The sequence below is a fragment of the Myotis myotis genome, unplaced genomic scaffold (assembly GCF_014108235.1).
Source record: "Myotis myotis isolate mMyoMyo1 unplaced genomic scaffold, mMyoMyo1.p scaffold_m19_p_1, whole genome shotgun sequence".
NCBI classification, from domain to species: Eukaryota; Metazoa; Chordata; class Mammalia; order Chiroptera; family Vespertilionidae; genus Myotis; species Myotis myotis.
Genome location: NW_023416313.1, coordinates 105,853,929 through 105,868,582, shown reverse-complemented (window position 1 = coordinate 105,868,582; position 14,654 = coordinate 105,853,929). Strand labels below are relative to the sequence as shown.

Here is a 14,654-nt window from a genome sequence, read left to right as displayed (position 1 = left end):
AGGAAGTGGTGCTAAATGATCTCTATAGTAGCATTTGGCTTGAAACCCCTGTGATCATATCTTGTGTAAATGGTATATTCTCTGATTTCTGATTATTGAAAATAGTGCCTAATTGGGTTTGAAACATAAAATAAACAAACGTGAAATTTAAAAATTTTCTGTGCCTATTTCTTATTTATGCCTTAATCTTTGAGAAAGCTAAAGCTGGCTGTTAAATAGTTCTAATGAGCATGAGTGGTTGTAGCATTTAAAATCCTTGTCCTGCCTTTGATAAGATCAAAATCAGAGTGAGTAATATGCCTTGGTTGAACATTAGTATGCAAACCAGGAAGCTGGAAAAGATGTGTTTAGGCTCTGAGAATAAAGCAGAAGGCAGCATATTCTGACAGCTGTGAGAAACACAAAAAATATTAATGGTGGCAGTTAGAGAGTCAGACAGCGAATAGCAATGCACAGGTGCATTTTCCCTAGTGCATATATTTCTTCTTTAGTATTCATGATAAATTTCCAATACCTTCATCTTTACACAGGAATTAGAAACAGTTCAGACTTATTAGTTCAGCTGAGCAATAGCCTAGGACAGCTAAAAGAACAATTTCTACAGTGGTATGTATATTTGTAATAAAGTACTCTTCTATGATTATTCTTTAAATATCACCACAGTTCCATTTTTCTTTTGTAATGAAGTCATTGCCATTGCAGTTTTATGTTAATTCTATTCTTTTTAAATATATATATATTTTTATTGATTTCAGAGAGGAAGGGAAAGGGAGAGAGAGATAGAAACATCAATGATGAAAGAGAACCATTGATTGGCTGCCTCCTGCATGTCCTGCACTGGGGTTTGAGCCCACAACTTGCGCATATTTCCCAACCGGGAATCGAACCATGACCTCCTGGTTCACAAGTCGATGCTCAACCACTAAGCCACGCTGGCTAGACTTAATTCTATTCTTAACAACTTATCTGAGTAGAGTGAAAAATTTCATTAATTACAAGCTGTTCTACATGCCTCACTGGCCACTATCTTTTAATACAAATTTCAAACATCCATCTCTCAACATTTTGACTTTAAAGATTAAAGTGTCACTTATGATTTAAGATAATGATGTGAAAAAACTTTAAAGTCAATATAGAAATTCATCACCTTAGAGTAGCAAAATTATAGAAATGTGAAGCATGAACTTTTGCTTGACTATGTCTATGTACATGATCACATTGAATCCCCCTGCACACCCTACAAAAGCCCCAAACATACCAGAAATAGATATCCTGAACACTCTCTTTTCAAAATTATCAAGAGATAGGATGCAGTGTGCACAACGCAGGTTCCTAGTGATATTGTATCTCTCTCTTTCAAGTTCTCTTTCAGTAAACAAGTGAACCATTTGAGCCTTGAATACCTGAGCAGATGTATTCCTAATCCTCAAACCCCTAATCAACTCAACTACTTGAAGAAAAATGATGGAAATAGTATCGTGCTGTCATAGGTGCGTGAATAGTAGCATTCAACCAAGCCACTGAAGAAAATTTTTGTTTTCTGTACAAAATCCAGAACAAAACCTTGCATGTTTAGCAGTCAATATTATCAAGTTTTAAGTTTCAATATCAGAAAAGTATAGTATATATTAACTCATAGATTAAAGATTTTCATAGGTGTAGACATTTTGATTCACTTACGTTTTTTCAAATCCACAAATCTTTCTTTTGGTATTTCTAATTTGAATTGGTATCTACCATTATCACCTTATCTTAATAAGATGGTCATTTTTTCTTTTTAATTCTCCTGGAGTTAATAACAAAATTCATTTTTCGGATTTAAAACCACTGTGGATGAGTTCACACTCACCGGCACCCTCACCCCTGGTCTTCCAATAACAGTTACAAAAATTTGAGCAAAGCTTTATAAAAGATATTTTTACTTAATTCATTTGTCTGAGGTTTTGAACAGTGTGTTGAACATTATAAAAGTATTTATTGTGATGTGGGAAATGTATGAAAACTCTTCTGTATTTTAAATTATTTTTACAATTAAAACTTGTTCTATAGAAAACACTATATTAGAACTAATACATGAATTCAGTAGGATACAAAGTTAATATTCTGAAATCTGTTTTATTTTATACACTAATAAAAAACTATCAGAAAGATAAATTAAGAAAACAATCCCAACTATAGTTATATCAAAAACAATAAAATACTTAAGAATAAATTTAACCAAGGAAGTAACAGACCTGTCTATAGTTTTAAAACTATAGGCATGGATGACAGAAATTAAACAAAAAACCCCAAATAATTGGAAGCATATACCATGCATATGGATAGGAAGAATTAATATAATTAAAATGTCCATATTACCCCAATCTACAGATTCAATGCAACCCCTATCAAAATACCAATGGTATTTTTCACAGAACTAGAACAAATTATCCTAACATATATATGGAATCATAGAAGAACCTGAATAGCCAAAGCAATCTTGAGAAAGAACAAAGTTGGAGATATCGTGCTTCCTGATTTCAAACTATACTACAAAACTATAGTAATAAGAGTATGGCACTGGCACAAAAATAGACGCTTAGATCAATGGAACAGAATAGAAAGCCTAGAAATAAACCCTCTGTCCCAATTAAGCTCCAATTAATTAATTATCTGTCTTAGTGGGACAAATGTAGGTGACCAGGAGTCAGCAATAACGGCCTATCCCCTGGTACTGCAATGTCTAGACAGCTGAGCTGAACCGGAACACATGAACACACAAGACAGAATTAGTATGCAGTCACACAAGGTTTATTTACCTATTCCTAGTGGGTCCTAGGCTCCAGCAAAGGCCACCTGGCAATGCACACTGAAAGACGGAGGACAAAGATGGAGACAGACAGGTGGCCACAGCTGGTTCAGGCTCACATAGCAGAGCAGCCAATCAGGGGCTTGTCTCATGGAGTGACATGGAGTCCTCCTCTCATTAGGCAGGAGACATTCACTGAAGAAAAATCTGATGCTTATATAGCCAGTGGTAAACAACTTGTGTCTTATCAGTGTGGGCCAGACGGTGTGCCTTTGCTAGGAGCAGGGTGTTTACACTTTAAGGGCTTAGGGCATTCACATCAAGATAGTGGGGCGTTCACTACATTTTGGAAGTTATAGAGTATTGGGGTCTTCACACAGCAAACATTTCACACATTAATTATTTCACACAATAATTATTTCCACACATTAGAGGGGTTTCCTTATGATCATAACATTATTATAACACCCTCACTTAAATAACCGATCTGTGAAAAAGGAGGCAAGAATGTGCAATGGGGAAAATACAATGTCTTCAATAAATGGTGTTGGAGAGATCAACCAAAGGACTTGCATGCATGCATATAAGCATAACCAATGGACATAAGACACTGGGGGATAGGGGAGGCTAGGGGACTGACAAGGGCGGGGGGAAAAAAAGGACACATATGTAATACCCTTTGTAATACTTTAAGCAATAAAAAAAAAAAAAGAATTTTAAAAAAAGGGAAAAAAAATAAATGGTGTTGGAAAAACTGGACAGATATATGTAAAAAAAGGTCCTTCTCCAAACATGGCCCGGCGGCTGCCCCCTCAGCAGCTAAGGGACCATCCCCACCTGCGTATTAAAATGGCTGTACCTAAAGAAGCCATCTATCTCTTCCTTGTCAGAATGCCAGTGCAGGATCTGCATGGTAATCTTGATTGAGCTGGTAACACTGCCTTGTAATCACATGATCAGTAATGCATGCTTCCAATGGACTGTCGAAAAGGCAAACTCATGCTGTCCTTTCTGTTGGCACCGGGTCTCTTTGTGGACCAGGTACCATACCTGAAGAAAGTCTCTCATCAATAAGGAACTGTGGGCGATGATTCAAAAACACTATTCAAAGGAATGCAAGCTTATAGCCTCTGGATAAGTATGGGAAGAAACTGTTGATGACTTACCAGCCAGTTCATCTGTTAAGCAAACCTGGAGAATTGAAAAGAGAATATGAAGAGGAGATAAGCAAGGTGGTGGCAGAGGGAGGGACCAATGAGGAAGAAGCAAACAAAGCCAGTGAAGAGTACAGTGGGGCCTTGACTTACAAGTGTCCCGACTAACGAGTTTTTTGAGATACCAGCTGTCTCTCCGCCGATTTTTTGGATTGAGTTGATAATTTGAGTTAACGAGCTCCTTAACGAGCTCAGTCTCGGCACGAATTAAAATCATAAGTCAAGGCCCCACTGTACATACAGAAACTATTGGCAGAGGAGGAGGAAGAAAAAAAAAAGGCAGAAAAAAGGAGAAGAGAAATGGAAGAACAGCAAAAAAGTGATGAAGAATGGCAAGAAGGCTAAACATTAATATTAACAATTTCTATGAGGAAAAAGTCTTGGCTTCTCACATGAATTCCAGAAAATCTTATCCAGTTTCAAGCAAGCTGCAAAATTAAAAGTAAAAACAAACAAACAAATACTGGAGATATTCAGAAATATTTGTCACCTAAATCTCAATTTGGGTCAGCATCACAGTCTGAAGTTGCACAACAAGGTAAGAAAAACTCCATGTCTAAGGAAACTCCATGAGAGTAGTGATGTGTAAAGAGCCAAGACATTGAGGAAGATATGCCAACACTTTCTCCGCAAATATGCCTTGAGATTCAAGAACAAGGTGCAAAGTCATCAATAGAGTCACCTATGTGCCAATTATGCGCCAGTGGTACAGAATGGTGTCTTGAAGGAGAAGTCAAGATGAGACCAAGCGACCATGATTGTGTGTCATAAATCATGAGAGACCTGAAGCCAGAGTTTCCTACTCTAGAAAAGCTGTAGGTAAGCCTTGTGGCAAAACAGAGAGTGGGTGTACTATGTCAGCTATGACACAGATAATTGGAAATAAGACAGTTGAGACAAAAAATGAAAAATCTTGTCCTACTGATCAGTGAAGAAAGTATTTCCAAAAGAAAAAACCAGGAGTCTTCATTTGAAGCAGTCAGTGATCCATGCTTTTCTGCAAAAAGAAGAAAATGTCCTCTGAATCTTCCTCAGACCAAGAGGAAACGGAAACATTAATCAGCTGTACCCCACAACTGTTAGATTTGGAACATTTACTTTTTGAGAGACATAAACAAGAAGAACAGGACAGGTTATTAAAGATTCAAAAAGAGGCTGATAAAGAACAAATGAAAGTAAGCCATAGAAAGGATCCCCACATGAATATCAGTTATGTGCTACACCCTCACCTCCAGACAACTTGCTAGATGACCAGAGAAAGAATTTCAAATTCTTAAAATGACAAGCTTATATAGAGCATTCCAAACCTCAGAGAGGCCCAAAAAAATGAAAATTGGCAACCTTTTTTAAAGATCCAGTTGAAACATTCAGTCAATGTTAATGGAAGAAAGATTTCAAAGTCTACTAGAGATGATTGTAATGTATCTAAAAGTGTTCATTCCTTACAGCCTAGGCAGTCACAGAAAGGTATTTTTCAGTTGTTTCAGAGATATATACAAAGTAATCCATGGGCAAAGGAGGGGGTGTTTTAGAATTTGGTAAAGCTGGATTGTGATGCTCTCCTTTTTATCATAAAATGTTTATAAAATGTCTATTCTGCTCTGTGGGCACACTCATTGCCGGTAACTAAAGGGCTGTGCAATTACAAGGGAGGAATATACAAATGTACTTCTGCCAAAGTCAGTGATAAGCAAGAGTCTCAATTCTTTATGAATAACTGTGATCTGCTGAGTTTGACAGTCCTTATATGTAATAGATATGAAAATGCCTGGACCAACTCCCAAGAAATCTTCCAATGCTATTCTCTTTTTTTTTTTTTTTAAAAAAAAAAAATTCATGTTTTATGGCCTTTGCTCACCTTTTTGTGCTGACTAGTAATTAAAGCAAGATTATATTGTAAGCATTATAGCATTTTCTTTTATTTAAAACTAGAGACCTGATGCATGAAGATTTGTGCAAGAATGGGCCTTCCTTCCCCTGGCTGCCGGCACCACCTTTGCTCCAGCTGGAGCCGCCTTTCCGCCTTCCCATACTGCCCAGAGACCCTGAGCAGCTGGGGTGGTGCGGAACACCTGCGTTGACAATGCAGGTGTCCCACCCCAGCCGCTCAGTGCCTGTGTATGCAAATTAACCTGCCATCTTTTTCGGTTAATTTGTATACTCACTCCTGGTTGGCTTGCGGACATCATGAAGTTGCAGACAATTTGCATCTTTCTCTTTTATTAGTGTAGATGGATTAGAATCATGTGAAGTCAGAAAAATCAGAGTTTTCTGGAAAATTAGGATTAATTGACAGAAAGGAAACTCATCTCTTAAGGCAAAAAGACCTGAGTAGAGTGAACTGATAACTTGGAAGCATTGAAACTGAGTGGATGATCAGAAACTGGGTCCAGGATGGAGTAGCAGAGCATTCTCCCTTATCCTTTCTTTGCTAAATGACACAGTAAACATTTGGGTTTTACATCTTGTGACGCTATAGTAAGTGTCATTAAAATAATTAGTTACTGCCGAAACTGGTTTGGCTCAGTGGATAGAGCGTTGGCCTGCGGACTGAAAGGTCCCAGGTTCGGTTCCGGTCAAGGGCATGTACCTGGGTTGCGGGCATATCCCCAGTGGGAGATGTGCAGGAGGCAGCTGATCAGTGTTTCTCTCTCATCGATGTTTCTAACTCTCTATCTCTCTCCCTTCCTCTCTGTAAAAAATCAATAAAATATATTTTAAAAAAAATAATTAGTTACTAAATTACCTGAAATTTTGGAAATTCATCTTTCTATTAATCTGTTATTTTAGAAAAAATGGGAATTCCTGTAGAAGAGTTAAATCACAGTGTACAGTATATTGTTAAATCACAGTATGTTGTAGAACCCAAGATATAAATAGCCATGTGTTTATTTCCTTATTATTTGTATTGGTAGTGATTTTTATTTGTGTTTATGGACAGAAATAATATGATACTGGGGTTTTCCCCTAAATTACCCCACAAAGCTAAATCAGAGGCCATGGTTCCATTTTGTGAAATTTAACTTGGAGACTATTACTTTTTGTTTAATTAACATGAACAACTTTAGCCTGGATGGCATGGCTCAGTGGTTGAGTGTTGACCTATGAACCAGGAGGTTGAGGTTCGATTCCTGGTCAGGGCACATGCTCGGGTTGTGGGCTCGATTCTCACTAGGGGCATGCAGGAGACAGCCAATCAATGACTCTTTCTCGTCATTGATGTTCCTATCTCTCTCTCCCTCTCCCTTCCTCTCTGAATCAATAAAAATAAAATATGAACAACTTTGAGCAAACAAGCAACAGCATTTCTGCTGATGCTAGTTATTCATCCTTTTAAGGTAAAAATGCAATAAAATGTCCTAGAGCTAAGTCTAGCTTAAATGTGTCAATATTTTTATACACTTTTGAGATATTTTACCTCCAAATTTTATAACTGAAATTCTGTTAATCTTTGCTTACTTGGTAGCATCTACTTCAATATTCATTGGGTAGGTAATTAGGGGTAGAATTCTGATGCTAATTTAAAATTTACTTTGCCCTTTCTAAAATAAAAATGTAATTGCCTTTGAGTAATGAAATGATTGTGCTGAAATGAAGTGTAGTCAGAAATGAACAAAATTTGTCTAAAATAGACTAAAATTTATTTTTCATCCAACATATTTAAGAGCGATTTCACTTCACATTTAAGGGAAGATGTTGGATCTTCTCAAATTAAAAGTTATGTAATTAAATCTTCCATGACCAAAAAGGGGGGAGGGAATACTGTGATGTACTCAGGATTTATATATTTAACCACTTATTTGTGAAGAAGTCTTTCTGATTAAAATTGGTTTTAAGATAAATTTAAGTTTATGGTGCCAGATGGGTACTAGATTTATTGTGGTGATCACTTTGTAAATTATATAAATGTCTAAGCCAGGGGTGGGCAAACTTTTTGACTCGAGGGCCACAATGGGTTCTTAAACTGGACTGGAGGGCCAGAACAAAAGCATGGATGGAGTGTTTGTGTGAACTAATATAAATTCAAAGTAAACATCATTACATAAAAGGGTGCGGTCTTTTTTTTCAATAGTTTTATTCATTTCAAACAGGCCGGATCCGGCCCGCGGGCCGTAGTTTGCCCATGGCTGGTCTAAGCACTATGTTGTACACCTGAAAATAATATCATCTTGTATGTCAACTATAATTTAAAATAAATGTAAAAATATAAATTAAAGAAAACAAAAACCAAAATTAGATAAAACAGTTCAGAATTTGACTTTATACCAGAAAAACGCTTAAATTTTCAGTACATGTGCATTAAGTATTATGTTTTTTGTACAAAATTGAATTATCTGCAATTTTGTTATTAATGTGCTTTTTAGGCACATTAATAACTGTGAACATGTTTTCCTGACAGTAAATATGCTATCATATTGTATTAAAAACCAAAATAATTTTTTCTGTAACCTCACTGATCTCATAGTGATACACTGTTAAGACAATATAAAGAAATATGTAGATTCTACTGAAGTCTTTTCCTTTAAGACATATGGTGTGAGTGCAAGTACCCATTTTGGAGCTGCTATAGCCAGAAAGGTGCTCTGACCACAGCGAGTGGTTGATTTCCTGGGTTATTCAGGAGCCATAAGAATCAAATCTTTGTCTCTGTTTTGATTTTACCATAGCTGGATTTCATATCTTCATTTGTTCTTTAGCTGCACAAATAAAATCAGTTTCATTTCTCAGTCCCAAATGATTTCCCAGAACATAAATATTTTCACTTTTTTTTTATAGAACATAGAAGCCATGGCTACTTGCTTGACTAAAGGAAACTGCCCCTACAAGCATTCTCTTTCCTACCTTAAACCCTGTAAATTCTTTATTTAAAAAATCAGACGCTGAGGTCTGATTTATGCATTATGAAGTTTATCACTTAAGTTTATTCAACTTTGCTTCCTCATTCCTCAATGCAAGTCAATTCTATGTCTCTACCTAGTCTTACAATGTTTGAGATGTGATTAAAGATAAGGACAAAAATAAGAACAAAATTAATAGTAGTTTTACAGGTAGTCTTTGGGTAAAATTATGTCTGAATAGGGGATTGAATGTTGGATAGGAGAAAGAAAACTAAAGGCTTATGGATACAAAGTGACTCTATAATGGAGAATGCTGGGGAAAATGTAGAGCCTATAATTTATTTAATGGGAACATGATGGATAAAAACCCAATCTGACCACAATGAGATATCACTATACACCTATTAGAACAGCTACAGTAAAAAATAGTGAAAATTCTAAATGCTGGCAATAATATGGAGAAACTGGATCTCTCATATTTTGCTGGTGGGAATGTAGAATGGTACAGCCATTCCAGAAAATACTATGACAATTTCTTATGAAGCTACTAGAGGCCCGATGCATGAAATTTGTGCAAGAGTAGGCCTTCCTTCCCCCGGCTGCCAGCACTGGCTTCCCTCTGGCACCCGGGACCTGGGCTTCCCTTGGAGCCCTGTCTTCATCCAGAGGCCCTAATCGCTGGCCAGGCCTAGGGACTCCACCCATGCATGAATTTTATGCGCTGGGCCTCTATTACAGATATAAGCACATGCATGTAAAATGGTGAAAATGGAATACATTCTGTAGTTAGTATTTGAGTTAACAATATTTTATCAATTTTAATTTCCTGGGTTTGATATTATACTACAGTTTTATAAGATGCCACTAATGGGGGAAACTAGGTTAAGTGTACAAGGGACTCTATGTAATAATTTTACAACTCCCTGTGAGTCTATAATCATTTAAAAGTAAAGAGTTAAAAAACCCCACTCAGTCTGTTTTTGTTTTAATGATGACACCAAAGGTCTCTTTGCTTTTATAGTGTAATACTTACTATTTTTTTGGCAGTCACAATGCATCTTGTACTAATTTGGAAGATTACATTAATTTGTAATTACATGAGAAAAAGAAACTGGCTTATAATGCCAAATTGAGATGTTAAAGGGTGTTGAACTAAAATATAAGATAACTAGAGGATGCCTGCCCACCCACCGCAACCCACTGTTCGGTTGCTTGGGTTTCCCTTCTTGGGACGATCATGGAGCTCCCCAGCCCCCCTGATTGATTGCCCCACTGGCTGGTGGCCTGGGCCTCCCTCTGCAGGGTGATCATGGGGCAATGGCCAGGCCCCCAACCAATCACATCACACCCACCTTGGCTCGCCTGGCACCAGTGGGTGTCATAGCATGGCCCCAGATGATCGTCTGGATGGCCATCCAGATGGTCGTTCCGCTGTTCGGCCGTTCGGTCGCCTTGCGTATTACACTTGTATTATCTAGGATGATCACACTGAAGAGAAGATAAGTAACTCTCGTTAGTGGGCTCCATAAAGCTAGGTCTCATATCTGTACCACATTGGATCAGTGAACAAAGGAGTAAGAATGCATACTCTTTTTAAATTAAATTTATGGGGGGGGGCATTGGTTAATAGGATCATACTAGAGGCCGGATGCATGAAATTTGTGCAAGAGTAGGCCTTCCTTCCCCTGGCTGCTGGCATCGGCTTCCCTCTGGCACCCAGGACCCGGGCTTCCCTCTGGCCTGGTTTGTCCGGAAAGATGTCCGGAATCACATTTGGAATGACATCTAGTCTAACTAGCATATTACGCTTTTATTATTATAGATAGGTCTCAAGTGTATATTTCTATGATATATGATCTGTATATTGCACAGTGTGCCCACCACCCAAAGTCAAATCACCTTGTGTTACCATATATTTGGCCCTCTTTAGCCACCTCCTTCCCTCTGGTAACCACCATACTGTTGTCTGTGTCTATGAGTTTCAGTTTTATATCCCACATATAAGTGAAATCATATGGTTCTTAGCTTTTTCTGACTGACTTATTTAGCTTAGCATAATATTCTCAAAGTCCACCCATGTTGTCACAAATAGCAGTATTTCATCTTTTCTTATTTCTCAGTAGTATTCCATTGTGTATATACAGTATATATACCACATCTTCTTTCTGCATTCTTCTACCAAAGGGCACTTTGGTTGTCTCCATGTTTTGGCCAATGTAAATAATGCTGCAATGAACATAGCAGTGCATATGTCTTTGCAAATAAATGTTTTCAAACTTTTTAGATAAATATGCAGGAGAGGGATTGCTGGGTCATATGGTAACTAATCTTAATTTTTGAGGAATCTCCAGATTGTTTTCCATAGTGGCTATACCAGTTTACATTCCCACCAGCAGTGAATGAGGGTTCCCTTTTCTTCATAACCTCTCTAACATTCATTACTTTTCTTGATAATAGACATTCAATGGTATCTCATTGTGGTTTTGAGATACCCTATAGCTAGTGAAGTTGGACACATTTTCATATATCTGTTGGCCATTTATATGTCTTCTTGGGAGAGGTCCTCTACCCATTTAAAAAAATCTTTATTTTTGAAAGTATTAAGTATATCCTCTTTTTTCTCCCATTGACCTCTTATAGCCCACCCTCAGCCCCACCCCATGCCTTCACCACCCTTGTTTGTGTCCATGGCTTATGCATGTATGCATACAAGTTCTTTGGTTGATCTCTTCCCACCCACCCATCCAACCCCACTTTCCCTCTGAGATTTGACAGTCTGTCCCATGCTTCTATGTCTCTGAATCTATTTTGTTCATCTGTTTATTTTATTATTTAGATTCCCCATATGAGTGAGATCATACGGTAGTTGTCTTTCTCTGACTGGCTTATTTCACTTAGCATAATACTCTCCAGGTCCATCCATGCTTTCTTAAAGGGTAAGAGATCCTTTTGTTTTATAGCTGCATAGTATTCCATGGTGTAAATATACCACAGCTTTTTTATCCACTCATCTACTGATGGACTTGGGCTGTTTCCAGATCTTAGCTATTGTAAACTGCACTGCTGTGAATACAGGGGTGCATACATTCTTTCTGATTGGTGTTTTGAGTTTCTTAGGATATATTCCTAGAAGTGGGACCACTGGGTCAAATGGCAGGTGCATATTTAATTTTTTGAGGAAACTCCAAACTGTTTTCCATAGTGGCTGCACCAGTCTGAATTCCCACCTGCAGTGTACTAGGGCCCCCTTTTTTCCATATAACCTGGTGAGCACTTGTCATTTGTTGATTTGTTGATGATAGCCATTCTGACAGGTGTGAGGTGACATCTCATTGTTATTTTCATTTGCATCTCTCTGATGATCAGTGAATGACTTTGAACATTTTTTTTCATATGTTTCTTGGCGATCTGTATGTCCACTTTGCACTTTGGAGAAATGTCCATTTGGGTTCTTTGCCTAAATTGGATTGTTTGTCTTTCTTTTGTTAAGTTGTATGAGTTCCTTATATATTTTGGATATTAACCTTTTATCAGAAGTATCATTGCCAAATATGTTCTCCCACACAGTGGGCTCCCTTTTCATTTTGTTGATGGTTCTTCTAACCACTTAAAAAAATTGGGTTGTTTGTTTGTTTGGTGTTGAGTTTTATAAGTTCTTTATTTTGGATATTAACCTCTTGTTAGAGCTGTTGTTTGCACAAATCATCTCCCATTGGGTTGGTTGTCTTTTTGTTTTGTTGGTTTTTTTTTTTTTTTCTGTGCACAAGCTTTTTAATTTGATATAGTCCCAGTCATTTATTTTTGCTTTTATTTCCCTTACCTTTGAGATCACATTTATAAAATCTTCTCTAGGACCAAGCTCCACAGTTTTAGTTCCTATGTTTTCCTCTATGCAATTTATTGTTTCAGATCTTATATTGAAGTCTTTGATACATTTTGAATTAATTTTTGCACATGGGGATAGACTGTAGTTTAGTTTCATTCTTTTGCATGTGGCTCTCCAATTTTCCCAGCACCATTTATTAAATAGGCTTTTTTTCCCCCTCCATTGTGTGTTTCTGGCTCCTTTGTAAAAAACTATTTGCATACCCGAGCCGGAGTTGCTCAGTAGTTAGAGCATCAGCCCATGGACCGAAGGGTGGTGGGGTCGGTTCATGGTCAAGGGCATGTATCTGTGTTGCAGTTTTAATTCCTGGTCCCAATTGGGGCATTTGTGGGAATGCAACCAATGGATGCTTCTCTTTTTCTTCCTCTCCCTCCCTCCTACTCTCTCTAAAAATCAATGGAAAAAAATGTCCTCAGTGAGGATTAACAAAAAAAATGCCCTCCAAAAAGAACAACCCATATACATGTGGTTTTATTTCTGGGCTCTCAATTCTGTTCCATTGGTCTGTGTATCTGTTTTTCTGCAAATACTATGCTCTTTTGATTATGGTATCTCTGTAGTATAATTTGAAGTGAGGTAGTGTGATACCTCTGGCTTCATTCTTTTTTTTTTTTTAATATATTTTATTGATTTTTTACAGAGAGGAAGGGAGAGGGATAGAGTGTTAGAAACATCGATGAGAAACATCGATCAGCTGCCTCCTGAACACCTCCTACTGGGGATGTGCCCACAACCAAGGTACATGCCCTTGACTGGAATCGAACCTGGGACCCTTCAGTCCGCAGGCCGATGCTCTATCCACTGAGCCAAACCAGTTAGGGCTGGCTTCATTCTTTTTTCCTCAGGATTGTTTTGGTTATTCAGGGCCTTTTGTGGCTCCATAAAAATCTGATGATTTTTGTTCTGTTTTTAAAAATGACATTGGAATTTTGATGGGATTGGAATGTATACTCTTTTTCTCTAAGTGTAGAACATGGGACATAGAATTAATTTTCTTTGTATAGAACATTGATGCTCTGTGCATATAAATGAATAAGAGTCTTATCATCAACCCACAATGAAGGGGCAAGATATGTGCAAAAAATACTGTAAGAGTAAAACTAGCCAAGAAAAACAAGCAGATCTTTAATAACCATTATCAAAGTTTATTTGGGGGTCAATTATCCTGACATCAGGAGGATAAAATAGACAGATAAGCTTAGACATTCTTATAGTCATGAATAAATAGATGCCAAATAACAAAATGAACTAGGATTCAGTGCTTTCATTCCCTATTTATGTAGTAACTACCTTAAGCTGGAAGTCCCATCAGACATATTGGTTTTAATTAACAATGGTTTCTTAATTGGTTTGGTTCTGAGTATGTCTCTAGGGTTTTCAAATGGTTAAAAATCCAATAATTCCCTCCAGGGGCCGAAGACCTGGATACTCCCACCCTGCTTCTTTTTGCCTGAGCAATCATGTGTTCCATCAACTAAGACAGGTATTGGTTATATATGATGAATTATGGCTAATTTCTGTTTTACAAGCAAATAAATAATTTTGTGGCTCATTAGGCTGATCATTTCTCTGTTTTTTTTCAACCTTTGCTGTGCATTTTTATCACCTGGTTTTCTTAGACCTATTTTCCCCTGCAAAGCTTCAGTAATCAAATGAATTGCTAGACCCATCAATCTGATGCCATGACCTGTTAAAATGGGATTCATCAAAAGAATTTCATTATGTTTTTGTTAGAACAGTTGTCAGAAACATTTCATTCCTGCTCTCTGGTCCCACTGAGTGACAAGTGACCGATTCACACATGAAGGAAGTTTTAAGTTGAGATGCAGACTGAGTCAGAGCTTCCTACAGACAGTCTCCTTTGCAGAAAAGACTTTCCTGTAGTCATGAGTGGATAGTTAAACTGGGATCTTCTCCTCTTGAAAGAT

General features: G+C 37.5%; 1 pseudogene; it reads left to right on the top strand.

Annotated features, from left to right (window-relative positions):
* Nucleotides 1-3,580: 3,580 nt before the first annotated feature.
* Nucleotides 3,581-5,534, top strand: LOC118667806 (annotated as a pseudogene).
* Nucleotides 5,535-14,654: the final 9,120 nt, after the last annotated feature.